Source organism: Pristis pectinata, chromosome 21 (assembly GCF_009764475.1).
Source record: "Pristis pectinata isolate sPriPec2 chromosome 21, sPriPec2.1.pri, whole genome shotgun sequence".
NCBI lineage: Eukaryota > Metazoa > Chordata > Chondrichthyes > Rhinopristiformes > Pristidae > Pristis > Pristis pectinata.
Window position 1 is genome coordinate 1,161,147 of NC_067425.1, and position 18,172 is coordinate 1,179,318.

The following is an 18,172-nucleotide window of genomic DNA, read 5'->3' on the forward strand; positions in this document are numbered from 1 at the left end:
TGTGATCTCCCCATGCATTGTGAACAGACCGGTGATCCCGGCTGGTCTGAACTGTGAGCGCTGGCACTCGGTTAGAGTTCATGTGGGATCGTGGATCTGGAGGTGTTCGTTCAGGAAAGGGAAAAGGTCAACACCTTTATGGAAGGCAGAAGGAGGTGGGAACCCATGGAGGGAAGCACTGCAAAAGGCAGGTGGAAATCCTGTTGAAAGAAGGGCAGAACTTCCCGTGGCATTCCTGGAGGAAATGCTCCACAGTCTGGGAGTGAGGGGGAAGGGGCGGGAAGGTGGCAGACCAGCATGTCCTCGCACCAGGCTGATGGTCCCAGGACATTCGACATTCACAAGGTTCATGTGAGCCCCAGGAGACTGCAGTGACCAGAGGCTTGGTCAAGGAGACGGGTTGGAGGGGGACCCCTGAGGAGGGGTGAGGAAATTCTGGCAGGGGGCTGATGGCCCAAGTAGCAAGAGCACAGGTAGATGGGGGCAGAGGTCTCCGAGGGTTGGAGGGCTGGGGGAGGAAGACCGTGGAGTAGGCCATTCGGCCCATCATGCCCATATTAATAGACTATCCCACCACACTGCCAGGGCTCTCGGGTGCTATGGTAGGTGTGTGACCGGGGGGGGGGGGGGGGTTCAACCTGAGAGAGAGAGATTAGAGATAGGAAGGGAGGGCGAGATACGGGGCCGGCGGGGCGGGGGTAGGAGGATACGAGGTGGGTGGGAAGATACGGGGGTGAGGGGAAAGGAGAGAGAAAGAGGGGCGAGAGGGCCTGTGAGAAAGTGAAAGAAAGAGAGATGGGGGGAGGGGAAAGTGAAAGAGAGACAACGCGTGGGAGGGAGGCGCGGCGAGGGAGGGTACCTGTTGGGCTCGGGCTCGGGCTCCGAGGACCGGCGGAGCGGCGATGTGGGACCCGGCCGAGTTTGAGGAGCACTGGTGCCGGGAGTTCCCGGGGAGCGAGGTGCCGCGGATGGAGCTGAGCTCGGTGGTCGAGCTGGAGGCCGAGCTGGAGCGGTGCCGGGAGCGGCTGCGGGTCAGCCAGGAACGCCTGGCCCAGGAGAAGTTCAAAGTGATTTACCTGGAGACGGCGCTGGGCCGCCAGCAGCGCAGCGAAACGTCCCGGGACCGGAGCGAGTGCCAGCGGCGCGGCTACAAACGTAGCGCCGGCCCCCAGGGACCGCAACAAAGTATCGGCGCGGAGCAACAAAGTATCGGCGCGGAGCAGGAAAGTATCGGCGCGGAGCAGGAAAGTATCGGCCCGGAGCAGGAAAGTATCGGCCCGGAGCAACAAAGTATCGGCGCGGAGCAGCAAAGTATCAGCCCGGAGCAGCAAAGTATCGGCCCGGAGCAGCAAAGTATCGGCGCGGGACATGAACCAGACGCCCCCGACAAGGGAGCAGACGCCACGGACGTCCCGGGCCAGGAGCGGGCGCCGGGCGAGGACAGTGAGGACGATGCGGAGACGCTGCACCGAGACGGGGAGCCGGCGTCGCCCGGCCCCGCGCGGCCCCTGCTCATTCCCCGCTTCAGGGGACTTCCGATGAAGCGAGTGAAGGACGGCGGCGACTCCCCGGGACTGCGGCGGCGGCACCTTCTGTCCGTGTCGCCCAGGTGGCGCAGGGAGACTTCACCGAGCGAGGGGAGTGACCGCGAGTATAGCTCGGACCGGGACTCGGCAGGTGAGGGTCTGTCGCTGTATAACACCGGGGTACAGTGCCGGTGGGGACGGGTCTGTCACTGGATAACACCGGGGTACAGTGCCGGTGGGGACGGGTCTGTCGCTGTATAACATCGGGGTACGGTACCTGTGGGGACGGGTCTGTCGCTGTATAACACCGGGGTACGGTACCTGTGGGGACGGGTCTGTCGCTGTATAGCACCGGGGTACAGTACCGGTGGGGACGGGTCTGTCGCTGTATAACACTGGGGTACAGTACCTGTGGGGACGGGTCTCTCACAGTGTATAATAGTTGGGACACCATGTTGCAGCTGTACAGGATGTTACTGGGACCATAACTGGAGTGTTCTGGGCCGTTCTGGTCTCACATTAGGGAAAGGGTGTGGGACTGCAGAAGACCTCTCCAGGATGTTGGCTGGAATGGAGGGCTGTAGTTACAAGGCGAGGTTGGATAGTTCTCCCTGGAGCACAGGAGGTTAATGGGTGACCTTGTGGAGGTTTATGTAATTATGAGGGGCATTGATGGGTGGATTCATGAAGGGTTCTGCATGGAGATTGATGGGTGGATTCATGAAGGGTTCTGCATGGAGATTGATGGGTGGATTCATGAAGGGTTCTGCATGGAGATTGATGGGTGGATTCATGAAGGGTTCTGCATGGAGATTGGCCTTTCAGCCCAATTTGTACGTAGTGTCCAAGATGCTTCCACCACTTCCTCTGGCTTCTCATTCATGTTCCCACGCCCTCTGTGTGAAAACTGAATTCTCGGATCGTCTTTTAAATCCTTCCCCTTAAACCTGTGCCCTCTTGGTTTAGACTCCCTAACCCTGGGAAGAAGGTCATTAATTACCGTTTCTAACCCTCTCTAAGGTCACCCCCAGCCCCCACAACCCAGGGTCCCAGCAGTTTCCTTGCTTCCCACAACATCCTAGAATATGCCTGATCTGCCCCGGGGTTTTATCCACCTTCACAGCTGCAAAAACAAGCCGGGAAACTACAGGCCGGTGAGTCTGACATCGGTGGCGCGTAAATTGCTGGAGGGAATTCTGAGGGACAGGGTCTGATTTGGGACAGTCAGTGTGACTTTGTGCGTGGGAAGTTGTGTCTGCCAAATCTCTTGGAGTTCTTCGAGCAGGTAACCAAGAGGGTAGATGAGGGCAATGGATGTTGTCTCTATGGACCTTAGCAAGGCCTTTGACAAGGTCCCTCATGGCAGGCTCGTCTGGAAGTTTAGATTGTGTGGAATCCACTACCATGAACACTACCTCATTGTTCCTTTTTTTTGGCACTATTTATTTTGTAATTTATAGTTCTATATGTCTTTGCACTATACTGGCTGCTGTTAAACAATAAATCTCATGTCTTACAAGACAGTGATAATAAACCTGATCCAGATTCTGATTGGGGGAGATAACGGATTGGATTCACAATTGCCTCAGTGGTGGGAAGCAGAGAATGATGGTCAAGGGTTGTTTCTCAGACTGGAGGCCTGTGTCTAGTGGTGTGCCGCAGGGGTCTGTGCTGAGACCTTTGTTGTTTGTAATTTGTATAAACGATTTCGATGTGAATGTACAAGGCACGGTTAGTAAGTCTGTGGATGGTATTAAACTAGGTGGTGTTGTAGACAGTGTAGAAGGTTATGAAAAATTACAGGGGGATCTGGATCAGCTGGGTGTGTGGGCTGAGGATTGGCAAATGGCTTTCCATCCAGATAAATGTGGGGTATTGCATTTTGGGAGATCAAACCAGGGTAGGACTTATACAGTGAATGGTAGGGCCCTGAGGAGTGTTTTGTAACAGAGGGACCCAGGAGTGCAAGTGCATAGTTCGCTGAAAGCGGTGTCACAGGTAGATAGGGTGGTGAAGAAGGCGTTTGGCACACTGGACTTCATCAATCAGGATAGGAATTGGGAAGTTATTATGTAGTTATATAAGGCTTTGGTGAGGCCGCACAAAGAGTATTGTGAACAGTTTTGGTCACCCTATGATAGGAAAGATGTTATTAAACTAGAAAGAGTGCAGAAAAGATTTACTAGGATGTTGCTGGGACTTGGGGCCTGAGTTACAAGGAGAGGTTGTGTAGACTAGGACTTTATTCCCTGGAACGTGGGAGATTGAGGGGTGACCTGATAGAGGTATATAAGATCATGAGGGGCATGGACAGGGTGAAAGCACACAGTCTTTTTCCCAGGGAGGGGGTGCTAAAAACAAGAGGGCATCGGTTTAAGATCAGAGGCGAGAGATTTAAAAGGGACATCAGAGGCAGCTTTTTCCACACACAAGGTGGTGCGTATTTGGAATGAGCTGCCAGAAATAGTGGTTGAGGCGGGCACATTAGCAACGTTTAAAAAGCCATCTAGATAAGTACATGGATAGGTGAGGTTCGGAGGGATCTGGGCCAAACGTGGGCAGATGGGACCAGCTCACTGGGCAACACAGTCGGCATGAAGGAGTTGGGCCAAAGGGCCTTTTTCCCTGCTGTATGACCGTAAATCTCTTCTCTTCTGTAATGTAGACAGGCTTCAGGACATCAGCCTCTTCCCTGAACTTACCAGTTTCCATGTCCTTCTCCACGGTAAACACAGAAAAGAAGTTTTCATTTGAGTCCTAATGAAAGGTCTCAACCCAAAACCTTGATCATTCCCTCCACAGATGCTGCCTGGCCTGTTGAGTTCTTCCAGCAGTTTGGTTTTAGCTCCAGATTCCAGAATCTGCTGTCTTTTGTGTCTTCATTAAAGACCTCGCCCACCTCCTGTGGCTCCACACATAGATGACCACACTGCTCCGCCAAGGAGACTGCAAAGGAAACCAAGGGTTCATGACATTGAGTTCTCCCACTTTAAGTAACCCCCACCCTCCCCACACCCACCATGTCTCTTCTTTTCTTCCCTTTCCTAGCCAATCTTTTTTCTACCCCCACTTTTTTCCTCCTTACCTTTGACCCATCCCCCAGTGGATCTTCTCTCCCCTCCTCCCCCACACCTGCCCATCACTATCTCTTACCTGCATCTACCTATCACCATCTTGTGCCCACCCCACCTCCCCTCTTTTGTCCACCTATCACTGCTCTGCTTTTCCGTCCTATATATTGGGCTTCCCCTTTTCCTATCTTCAGTCCTGAAGAAGGGTCCTGACCCAAAACGTTGACCACCTGCTTTTCTCCATGGAGGCTGCCTGGCCTGATCCTTCAGGCAACCCACTCTTTCTCTGGTTACCCTTCTGCTCTGAACATGCTATTGGAATCTCTTAGGATTCTTCTTTACCTTATCTGCCAGGAATATCTCGTGTCTTTGCCCTCCTAATGTCCTTCTAAACCACACTCCTACATCCCTTGTACGCCTCAAGGGACTCTCATGATCCCAGTTGCCTATACCTGACGTTTGCCTTTTTCCTGACAGCCTCAATATCTCACATCATCCAGGGTTCCCAATCCTGCCAGCCTTCCCTTCACTCCAGTAGGAACATCTGTCCCTGAACTCTCTCCATCTTACTCCTGCTTACTAGACATCCCTTTACCTGCAAGCATCCTCTCCCAAGAAACCTTTGAGAGTTCCTATCAGCTGCAATCGCACGTGGCCTTGCCCCAGTTTAGGACTTTAACAGGAGGAACAGCCTGATCTTTTTCCTTAACTATCTTGAAACTAATGGAATTATGGTCACTGGTCCCAAAGTGCTCCCCCACTGACATTTCAGTCACTTGCCCTACCTCATTCCTTAGAGGAGGTTGAGTGAAGCCCTGTCTCTTGTAGAGTTGTCTACATCAGAAAACTTCCCTGGACTCGTTTAAATTCTGCCCCATCTAATCCCCTAGCAACATGGCAGTCCCAGTCCGTACTGGGGAAGTTATGAACCTGTTATTCCTACAGCTATCTGTGATCTCCCTATGTATTTGTTCCCCCAATTCCCACTCACGATGTGGGGGCCTATAGTGCCATCCCAAAGTGATCACCCCATTCTTATTTCTCAGCTCCAGCGTACGGTATGCTGGGTACGGTACCAGTGGGGACGGGTCTGTCGCTGTATAACACTGGGGTACGGTACCAGCGGGGACGGGTCTGTCACTGTATAACACCAGGGTACAGTACCAGTGGGGACGGGTCTTTCCCTGTATAACACCGGGCTACAGCACTAGTGGGGACGGGTCTGTTGCTGTATAACACCGGGGTACAGTACCGGTGGGGACGGGTCTGGTTGGTTTAACACCGGGGTACAGTACCGGTGGAGACGGGTCTATCACTGTATAACACTGGGGTACGGTACTGGCGGGGACGTGTCTGTCACTGAATAACACTGGGGTACGGTACCGGTGGGGACGGGTCTGTCACTGAATAACACTGCAGTACAGTACTGGTGGGGATGGGTCTGTTTTGTTATAACACGGTACATTGTTGACAATATTGTTTTGATCCGTCTATTACTTGTTGGGAATACTGTCAGGCAGTTGGAACCTTTGAACTGGAATCGTGGTGTTAAAGATGATCAGATGGTTGGGAGCTCCCTGCATCTGCGAAGTTAAATAGAGCAAGTTCATTCGAAAGGACAGACAGGATCACAGCAGGGAGTAAGCTAAGACTGATGGATTAAACTGCATTTATTTCACTGCAAGAGGCCTGACAGGTAAGGCAGATGAACTGAGGGCAAGGATGTTAAACAGGACTGGGGTATTATAGCTATTAGAAACATGGCTGAGAGAAGGACAGAGCTGGCAGCTTAATGTTCTGGGTACAGGTCAAGGAAGGACAGAGGTGGAGGTAAGAGTTGGTGGGGGGGGCGGGGGTGGTGGGTGTTGCATTTTTGATTCGGGAGGACATCCTGGCAGTACTGACAGAGGATATTCCCAGGGGATTGTCCAGTGAGGCAACATGGGTGGAAGTCACAAATAAGAAGGGGTGATCATTTTGATGGGATTGTAGTGTAGGCCCCCCATGGGTCAGTGGGGATTAGAGGAGTAAATATGTGGGGAGTTTTCAGATCTGTGGGGATAATAGGGTTATAATAGTCGTGGATTTGAGCTTTCCAAACATTGACTGGGAATGCTATAGTACTAAGGTCTTGATGGGGAGGAATTTGTTAAGTGTGTTCAAGAAAAAATTCTCAATATGGAGATAGTCCTACTGGAAAACTTGACCTCCTCTTGGGAAATAAGGCAGGCCAAATGACTGAATTAGTGGGGGAGCACTTTGGGACCAGTGACCATGATGCTATTAGTTTTAAAATAGTTCTTTTCCAATCTTTTTATTAATTTTCAAATGAATAAACGTAACAGTAGTAATTATACACATGATGCAAAGAGATCGGGATTACAATAATAACAGTGAACGAATACAGACACAAAGAGTAAAATGTGTAATCTGAACCTCCCAATCTCTTAATAATTGAGCATGAAAAAGATTTAAAAAGAAATTTGATTATATGAAAAAAATCCCCAAACAAAAAAAAGAGAATAACAAACCAAATAGTAATAATAAACAACACTAAACAAAAACTGGGCTGTTGTATCTCAGCGGTTAAAAGCATTATTATGTCATTAACTCCGCTCCTCTGTATTCGAATAGAAAGTTATTGAAAAGGATTCTATCTAAAATAGTTGGGGAAGAGGATGGGACTGGTCCACAAGTTAAAGTCCTAAACTGGGACAAGGCCAATTTTGATGATGTTTGGTTGGGGTTGTCTGTTTGCTGGTAAAAGGATGCCTGACAAGTGGGAGGCTTTTAAACGTGGTGTGATAGTGAGAGTTCAGGGCCAGCAACTTCCTGATAGAGTGAGGAGTAAGGGTGTCAGAAGTAGGGAACCCTGGCCGACAGGAGATACTGAGGCTCTGGTCAAGAAAAAGGAGGCACATGTCAGGAATAGTCAGCTTGGATCAAGTGGAATGTATAGAACCATAGAACACTACAGCACAGAAAACAGGCCATTCGGCCCTTCTAGTCTGTGCCGAAACGTTATCCCGCTAGTCCCATTTACCTGCACCCAGTCCATACCCCTCCAGACCTCTCCCGTCCATGTATCTATCCAATTTATCCTTAAAACTCGAGTGCCCGCATTTACCATGTCAGATGGCAGCTTGTTCCACACTCCCACCACTCTCTGAGTGAAGAAGTTCCCCCTTATGTTCCCCCTAAACTTTTCCCCTTTCACCCTAAAGCCATGTCCTCTCGTACTTATCTCTCCTAATCTAGGTGGAAAGAGCCTACTCACATTAACTCTGTCTATGCCCCTCATAATTTTCTAAACCTCTATCAAATCTCCCCTCATTCTTCTGTGCTCCAAGGAATAAAGTCGTAACCTGTTCAATCTTTCCCTGTAACTCAACTCCTGAAGACCCAGCAACATTCTAGTAAATCTCCTCTGCACTCTTTCAATCTTACTGATATCCTTCCTATAGTTAGGTGACCAGAACTGCACACAATACTCCAAATTTGGCCTCACCAATGTTTTATACAACCTCACCATAACATCCCAACTCCTATACTCAATACTTTGATTTATAAATGCCAGGATGCCAAAAGCCTTCTTTACAACCCTGTCTACCTGTGACGCCATTTTCAGGGAATTATTTATCTGAACTCCCAGATCCCTTTGTTCCTCTGCACTCCTCAGTGCCCTACCATTTACTGTGTATGTCCTACCTTGATTTGTCCTTCCAAAATGCAACACCTCACACTTGTCTGCATTAAATTCCATCTGCCATTTTCTGGACCATTCTTCCAGTTGGTCCAGATCCCTCTGCAAGCTTTGAAAGCCTTCCTCACTGTCCACAACACCTCCAATCTTAGTGTCATCAGCAAACTTGCTGATCCAATTTACCACATTATCATCTAGCTCATTGATATATACAACAAACAACAATGGACTCAGCACAGATCCCTGAGGCACACCACTAGTCACAGGCCTCCACTCTGAGAAACAATCATCCACAACCACTCTCTGTCTTCTACCACACAGCCAATTTCGAATCCAGTTTACAACCTTTCCATGGATACCTAGTGTCTGAGCCTTCTGAACTAACCTCCCATGTGGGACCTTGTCAAAGGCCTTACTAAAGTCCATGTAGACAACATCCACAGCCTTTCCTTCATCTGCTTTCTTGGTAACCTCGAAAAACTCTACAAGATTCGTTAAACACTATCTACCACGCACAAAGCCTTGCTGACTATCCTTAATCAGCCCTTGGCTGTCCAAATACTTGTATATCCGATCTCTCAGAACACCTTCCAATAATTTACCTACTACTGATGTCAGGCTCACTGGCCTGTAATTACCTGGTTTACTTTTAGAGCCTTTTTTAAACAACGGAACAACATGAGCTACCTTCCAATCCTCCGGCACCGCACCCGTGGCTAAGGACATTTTAAATATATCTGCCAGGGCCCCTGTGATTTCTACACTAGTCTCTCTCAATGTCCTAAGAAATATCATGTCAGGCTCCGGGGGATTTATCTACCTTTATTTGCTGTAAGGCAGTAAGCACCTCCTCCTCATTAATCTCTCTATGTTCCATGACACTACTGCTTGTTTCCCTTCCTTCCGTATCCACGATGCCTGTTTCCTGAGTAAATACTGATGCAAAAAAACTGTTTAAGATCTCCCCCATCTCCTGAGGCTCCACACATAGACGACCACTCTGATCTTCTAGTGGACCAATTTTGTCCCTTACTATCCTCTTACTCTTCATATACTTGTAGAAACCCTCTAGGTTTACCTTCACATTATCTGCGAAAGCAACCCCATGTCTTCTTTTCGCCTTCCTGATTTCCTTTTTTAGTATTTTCTTACTTTTTCTATACCCTTCAAGTACCTCATTTGTTCCTAGCTGCCTATACCTGCTATACTCCTCCCTCTTTTTCTTAACCAGATCGCCAATATCCCTTGAAAACCAAGGTTCCCTATGCTTGTTAACTTTGCCTTTAATCCTGGCAGGAACACGCAAACTCTGCACTCTCAAAATTTCGCCTTTGAAGACCTCCCACTTACTGAACACATCCTTGCCAGAAAACAACTTATCCCAACCCACTCTGCCTAGAGTAGATACACACTTGAGGGGGCAAGAAGGGGACATGAAATAGCTTTGGCAGATAAGGTAAAGGAGAATCTAAAGAGATTTTACATTAAAGGCAAAAGAGTAATTAGGGAGAGAATAGAGCCCTTGAAGGTCAACAAGGTCATCTCTGTGGAGCCACAGGAGATGGGCGAGGTCCGAAACAAATATTCCTCATCTGTATTTACTGTGGGGAAAGATGTGGGTGGTAGAGAAGTTAATGAAGAGCCTCCACATCGCAGGAGGAGTGCTGGAGGTCCATAAAGGTCGATGAATCCCTGGGACCTGATCCAGTGTATCCTGGGACTTTGTGGGAAGCTAGGGTTAATATTGCAAGACCCCTAGTGGAGATATTTGTATCATCGATAGCCACGGATGAGGTGCTGGAAGACTGGAGGGTGTCTAATGTTGTACCTTTATTTAAGAAAGGTTGCAAGGAAAAGCAAGGGAACTACAGACCTGTGAGCCTAACTTCAATGGTGGGTAGATTATTGCAGGGGATTCTGAGAGACAGGATCTACATGCATTTGGAAAGGCAAGGACTGATTAGGGACAGTCATCGTAGCTATGTGCATGGGAAATCATGTCTCACGAATTTGAGTTTTTTGAAGGGGTGGCCAAGAAGATAGACGCGAACAACACAATAGATATCTGCATGTACTTAAGTATGGCCTTTGACAAGGTACTGCATGTTAAGCTGGTTCGGAAGATTAGATCACATGCAATCCAAGGTAAGGTAGCCAATTGGATACAAAATTGGCTTGACCATAGGAGACAGAGGGTGGTGGTGGAGGGTTGTTTTTCCAGACTGGAGGCCTGTGACCAGCAGTGTGCCGCAGGGATCAGTCCTGGGGTCCTATGTATGAATGGTGTGGACGAGAATGTAGGTGGCAGGGTTAGTAAGTCTGCAGATGACACTAAAGTTGGTGGTACCTCAGATTACAACAGGATCTGAATCAACTGGGCCAGTGAGCCAAGGACTGGCAGATGGATAAATGTGAGGTGTTGCATTTTGATAAGACAAACCAGGGCAGGACCTGCACAGTGAATCGGAATCAGGTTTATTAGCACTTGTATGTCGTGAAATTTGTTGTTTTGTGGCAGCAGTACAGTGCAAAGACATGAAATTACTATAAATCACAAAAATAAATAGTGGAAACTAAAAGGAATAACGGGGTAGTGTTCCTGGGTTCATGGAACATTCAGAAATCTGATGGCGGAGGGGAAGAAGCTGTTCCTGAATCACTGAATGTGGATCTTCAGGCTCCTGTACCTCCTCCCTGGTGGTAGTAACGTGAAGAGGGCATGTCCCATGTGGTAAGCGTCCTTAGTGATGGATGCCACCTTCTTGAGGCACCGCCTCTTGAAGATGTCCTCGATGGTGGGGAGGGTTGTGCCTGTGATGGAGCTGGCTGAGTCTACAACCCTCTGCAGCCTCTTGTGATCCTGTGCATTGGAGCCTCCATACCAGGCTGTGATGCAACCAGTCAGAATGCTCTCCACCGTACATCAATAGCAATTTGCAAGAGCCTTTGGTGACATACCAAATCTTCTCAAACTCCTAATGAAGTAAATGGCAGGGCTCTGGGGAGTGTCGTAGAACAGAGAGACCTAGGGGTGCAGACACATAGTTCCTTGAAAGTAATGGCACAAGTAGACAGGGTGTTGAAGAAGGCATTTGGCTCGCTGGCCTTCATCAGACAGGGCTTTGAGTACAGGAGTTGGGATGTCATGTACGAGGCATTGGTGAGGCCACATTTGGAGCACTGCATACAGTTCTGGTCACCCTGCTATAGGAAGGATGTCACTAAACTGGAGGGTGCAGAAAAGATTCTTGAGAATATTACTGGGATCAGAGGGTTTGACTTAAAAGGAGAGACTGGACAGGCTGTGACTATTTTCCACTGAGTGCAGGAGGCTGAGGGGTGACCTTATAGAGGCTCATAAAATCATGGGGGGTACAGATAAGGTCATGGTTAGGAAAGGTTTAGAGGGATAGGGGCCAAACGCAGACAGATGGGACTAGCTCAGTCAGGTGATTTGGTCAGTATGGATAAGTTGGGCTGAAGGGCCTGTTCTCTGGTGTATAACTCTGATTCTAAGAGAACTGAAGGGAAGTCGTTGACCTGAAGTATTGACTCTATTTCAGCGAGGCTGTGTGAGGACCTGTTCTTAATTTTAGTTCAATGAATGCTGGACTAACCAGCTACTCCCAAATCCCAGAAAATGAATATATAAAGGAATGGTTAATTGTATAGCTGAGTCTGTGGTCAGGGCCAGATCTTGTGTGGGAATGGTCTGCCTGGAAATGAGCTATGACCAGTGGGCAGGTCTCTGCAGACCCCAAGGTCACTGGCTGCCCTGCTCCCCCCGTGCGGTTCAGGGCACCTGCCTCCCCCCTCAGAGCACCTGTCTCTCCCCCCCCCCCCCACCTCTCAGGGCACCTGCCTCCCCCCTCAGAGCACCTGTCTCTCCCCCCCCCCCACCTCTCAGAGCACCTGTCTCTCCCCCCCCCTCTCCCAGGGCACCTGTCTCCCTCCCTCAGGGCACCTGTTTCCTTGTGTGGTTCAGGGCACCTGCCTCCCCCCTCAGAGCACCTGTCTCTCCCCCCCCCCCACCTCTCAGGGCACCTGTCTTTCTCCCCCCATCTCCCAGGACACCTGTCTCCCTCCCTCAGGGCACCTGTTTCCTTGTGTGGTTCAGGGCACCTGTCTCACCCCCCCGCCCCCCCTCAGGGCACCCCTCTTCCCCCCCGCCCCCCCCTCCCCTCAGGGCACCTGTCTCCCTCCCCTCAGGGCACCTGTCTCCCCCCCAGAAGCTCAGTGCCTGCTTCAGCCAGCTGCCCTCTTAGAATGGCTGCGACAGCTGGTGAGGTGCTGCCTCCACAGGCTCACCAGCTGTCAGGTCCCTCACCGACACTGAGTGTTTGTGAATGACAAATCTCACCAACCACTGGGCAGGGCAGGCAAGGAAGAGAAGCTATGTCAGTGCCAAAACTGTAGGGTTGCAACTAACAGGGTTATTATGAAGCCAAAAATAAAGGTTTGACAAAATACTGGCAAGTAAAATCACAAACAGTATAATGTGTCTATTAAATTCATGAAGAGTATAACCAGGGAGCAAGCGGTGTGGCTCCGGGCACTGAACGGTAAGTGTGGAGAGAGAGGATGTGGGTGAGATTCAGAATGAATTCTTTGTGGCTGTCTTCATTAAGGTGCGGGATGAGACTGACGATGTTAAACAGGAAGTGCGTGAAATGTGTTGCCTGGGTTAAACGGTAACAGAGGAAACACTGAAATGTTTGAAAGCAGGTAAATATTCTACTGGTGTATCTCAGGAGCAAGAGTGTAGCTGGGGAAAGAGTGGCCCCCTGAGGGGTGGTTATCGACAGTATGTATGCATCAAGGAGAGTCTGGAAGACAGTCAGTTCAGTGAGGGGTACATCGATAATCTGGTGCAGGACAGCTGAACCATTTCTTTGCCAGTTCTGGATGAGTGTGGTTGTGGGTCCTTCAGCTCAGTCTTCGACACTCACTCTGAGCCCCAACATCGCTGGGGATGGGAGCCTCTGTCTCCCTTAACTGTTGGGATTTCAGATCTTCAGTGCCATTCACAGGGGGATGGGGTAGGGCTGCACTGCCTCAATCTGAACCATCGGTGAGATCACAGCTGGAGCTCTGTGACAGTTCTGGTCACCCAGTACAGGAAGGATGTGATGGCACTGGAGGGGGTGCAGTGGGGATTCACCAGGACGTTGCCTGGGATGGAGACTGGGTCTTTTCTCGCTGGAGCAGAGGGGGCTGAGGGGCATAGGTAGGGTAGGGTGGGAAATATTTCCCCTCAGGAGGGGTATCTGCAACGAGAGGGAATAGATTTAAGGGAAGCAGAAGGAGATTTAGATGATTGGAGGAAGATTCCTTTGGTTGGAATGTGGAGCACGCTGCCTGAAGTGAGGGAGGAGGCAGGTCCTTGACATTTAATGAGTATTTGGATGGGTGCTAGAACTGCGATGGCACGGAGCCCACGGGTCGTGCTGGGAAGTGGGATCAGTATTGACAGGTATTCCTGGCCGGTAGGGACGCAGTGCGCTGAAGGGCCTGGTTCTGTGCTGCCTAACTCCATGGACATCTGATTGCTCAGTGACTCCATGGTCATCTGCTCAGACTGGTGCAGGGCGGCAGCCTCGGGCAGTTTGAGAAGACTGGCACAGTACTCCCCCCAGTTAGAACACGGAACAGTACAGCACAGGAACAGGCCCTTTGGCCCACCATGTCTATGCTGAACACAATACCATGTTATACTAATCCCATCTGCCTGCACTGGTCCATATCCCCCCACGTGGTCCATGTCTGCTCCCCGACCCCCCCCGCCCCCCACTCCCCATGCCCCTCCCCCTCCCTACCCCCCCTCCCCCTCGGTCCCCCTCCCCCCTCCTCCACCGCCCTCCTTCACCCCCCTCCTCCTCACCCCCTCCCCTTCCCCCCTGCTTTGTTCCTTGCCTTCTGAACCCTCCCTGATCCATGTCTCCCCCTCAAACCCTCCTGGTTCTTGTTTTTCCCCTTGAATCCTCCCCCAGTCCTCATCACCCCCAAACCCTCCCTGGTCCTCATCTCCTCCCCCCCCCCCCCCCAATTCCCCCGTCCCCAGTCCTCACTCTCCCCTCTGTCCCCTCCTCTCCACCCCTCTCCACCTGGCCCCTTCTCCCTCCTCACCTGGTTCCACCTATCACCTACCAGCCCAGGTGCTGCCTGCCTGACCTGTCAGTTCTTCCAGCAGTTTGTTTGTTGAACCTTTACACCACACGGGTCAGCCACAGCTGCAGCTTTGTGTCCAGTTCTGGGCCACTCTTTAGGGAAGATGTGAAGGCTCCGGAGAGGGTGCAGGAGACTTACTGGGACCATTCCTGGGAAAGCAGAGTCACAGGTTGACAGGGTGGTGAAGAAGGTGTTTGGCTAGCTGGCCTTCATCAGTCAGAGCACTGAGTGTAGGAGTTGGGAGGTCATGGTGCGTTTGTACAGGACGCTGGTGAGGCCACACTTGGAGTATTGTGTTCAGGTTTGGTCGCCCTGCTATAGGAAAGATGTTATTAGACTGGAGAAGGTGCAGAAAAGATTTACAAGGATGTTGCCAGGACTCGAGGGACTGAGTTACAGGGAGAGGTTGGACAGGCTGGGATTTTATTTCGTAGAGCGCAGGACACTGAGGAGTGATCATCTCGGGGTGTATAAAATCATGAGGGGCATCGATAGGGTGAATGCATTCAGTCTTTTCCCCAGGGTTGGGGAATCAAGAACTAGAGGGCACAGGTTTAAGGTGAGAGGGGAGAGATTTAATAGGAACCTGAGGGGCAACCAAAGGGTGGTGTGTACAGTATGTGGAACGAACTGCCAGAGGAAGTGGTTGAGGCAGGTACAATGACAAGTTTTAAAAGACAGTTGGACAGGTACATGGATTGGAAAGGTCTAGGTTCTGGGCCAAATGCTGGCAAATGGGACTGGTTTGAATGGGGCATCTTAGTCGGCATGGACCAGTTGGGCCGAAGCCTGTTTCCGTGCTGTGTGAGTCTGTGACACTGAGGGACTTTAGATCTGTGGATGGGCTGGAGAAGCTGGGGCTTATCTCACAGGAACAGAGGCTGTGAGGGGATCTGATGGAGGGATTTATAATCACAAAGGGTACAGACTGAGACGGCCGATAGAAACTGTTCCCATTGGCAGAGGGGTCAAGTACCTGGGATGTAGAACGAAAGCAATTGGTAGCAGAACCAAAAGTGACCCGAGGAAGAGTTTATTTCCTCAGTGAGTTGTGGGTCTGGAGTACACAGGCGAGGAAAGGAGTGGGGGCAGATACTATTGTGGTGTTCAACAGGGGCTGGGTGAGTATCGCACCACTGTGGCAGCAACTGCATTGTGCTGCCTCCTCACTCAGACAGAACTCAAATGTCATCAGTTTTGCTGCCAAATTCCACCCAGCCGATACCTTCCCGGGGTCTGTCCCTGGGGGTACAGGGATGGGGATTGCGGGGTACAGGGGAGGGGAGGGTGCAGTCTGGCTGAACCTTGCTCAGAAGAGGCAGAGCGGGCTCAATGGGCCAAAAGGCCTCCTTTAATCTGTAACCATTTCATGACTCTGTGGCGTGCACGTGCGCCAGACAGTGTGTGTGTGCGCGCTGCACTGTGTGTGTGCACATGCTGCATTGTGTGTGCGCATGTGTGCTGAACAGTCTGTGTGTGTGTGCGCGCGCGTGCTGGTCCGTGTGTGTGCACATGCCGTACCGTGTGCGCGCGCACTGGTCCATGTGTGTGCACGTGCTGGACAGTGTGTATGCTGATGTGTAGTACATTGTGTGAGGTGTACAAACACACGGTCCCGTGCGTGTGCTTCACTGAGTGGGCAGCGTACAAGCAGCTGTGCAGGACTGATTTGCATTTCAAATGCCTGGAGCTATCTGTGTGCAGCAGAACCGTGTGTTGTGGTGCTGCTGGCTGTGGAACGGGGACCCAAGAGCCCAGGTCTGCCTGTGAGTGTGGGGGCTGCCACCCACCACCAACCACAGCCCCGTGGGGGCTGCCAGCTGCCCAGCAGCAGAATCTGCAGGGGCCAGGGCTGCCCTTTGATGGATTGCCTGCAGTGGGTGTTGCAGGAGCCGACACACTCATTGTTTGGGCTGGCCCAGGCCACAGCTGTAAGTGGCTTTGTTGTCCAGACCCAGAGAATCTGCCTGCTGAGAATCTCCCTCTGCCTGTGTACACCGACCCGTCCAGCCTGCGCGTTGCACACCACCCTGGCAAGTGTGAACTGTGTACACAGACGTGGCCCGCCTGCGCTGTGATGAGCTGCTGTGTTAGACACTGAAAGAAGTCAGGCTGAAGATGGAACCTGTCAGCCAGCAGGCCCTGTCTCGGCTCTCCTGGATCGACACCCTCTACAGCAGTATGTAGTATTCACTCCCCCCTCCATCCCTCACTCCCTACCACCCCCTCCCTCACTCCGTCCCCTTCCCTCCCCCTCCGTCCCCTTCCCTCCCCCTCCGTCCCCTTCCCTCCCTCCCTCCATCCCTCTCTTTCCCTCCCCCCTCCCTCCATCACCCACTCCCTTCCTCCCCTTCCCCCCTCCCTCCCCCTCCTTCACCCCAACCACCCTCCCTCCTTCAATCTCTCCCTCACTCCCTCCCCACTCCCTCACTCCATCCCCACCCTCCCCCCTCCCTCCCTCACTTTCTCCCTCCTCCCCTCCATCTACCCCTCCCCACGGTACCGGTGGGGATGTGTCCGTCATTGTATAACACCGGGGTACGGTACCGGTGGGGATGGGTCTGTCACTGTATAACACCGGGGTACGGTACCGGTAGGGAAGGGTCTGTCACTGTATAACATCAGGGCACGGTACCGGTGGGGAAGGGTCTGTCACTGTATAACATCAGGGCACGGTATCGGTGGGGATGGGTCTGTCGCTGTATAACACCGGGGTACGGTACCGGTGGGGACGGGTCCGTCGCTGTATAACACCGGGGTATGGTACCGGTGGGGACGGGTCTGTCACTGTATAACATCGGGGCACGGTATCGGTGGGGACGGGTCTGTCGCTGTATAACGCCGGGGTACGGTACCGGTGGGCACGGGTCTGTCGCTGTATAACGCAGGGGTACGGTACCGGTGGGCACGGGTCTGTCGCTGTATAATGCAGGGGTACGGTACCGGTGGGCACGGGTCTGTCGCTGTATAACGCAGGGGTACGGTACCGGTGGGGATGGGTCTGTCACTGTATAATGCCGGGATACGATACCGGCGGGGACGGGTCTGTCGCTGTATAACACCGGGGTACGGTACAGGCGGGGACGGGTCTGTCACTGTATAACACCAGGGTACGGTACCGGTGGGGACGGGTCTGTCACTGTATAACACCGGGGTACGGTACCGGTGGGGACGGGTCTGTCACTGTATAACACCGGGGTACGGTACCGGTGGGGACGGGTCTGTCACTGTATAACACCGGGGTACGGTACCGGTGGGGACGGGTCTGTCACTGTATAACACCGGGGTACGGTACCGGTGGGGACGGGTCTGTCACTGTATAACACCGGGGTACGGTACCGGTGGGGACGGGTCTGTCACTGTATAACACCGGGGTACGGTACCGGTGGGGACGGGTCTGTCACTGTATAACACCGGGGTACGGTACCGGTGGGGACGGGTCTGTCACTGTATAACACCGGGGTACGGTACCGGTGGGGACGGGTCTGTCACTGTATAACACCGGGGTATGGTACCGGTGGGGATGGGTCTGTCACTGTATAACACCGGGGTACAGTACCAGTGGGGACGGGTTGGGTACAGTACCAGTGGGGACGGGTCTGTTACTGTATAACACTGGGGTACGGTTTGTCAGGGCAATGGAGCAAATAGTTTCCATTCTGGGTGCAGTGTAAACATACGGAGTCTCCCTTGGTGCAGCAGAC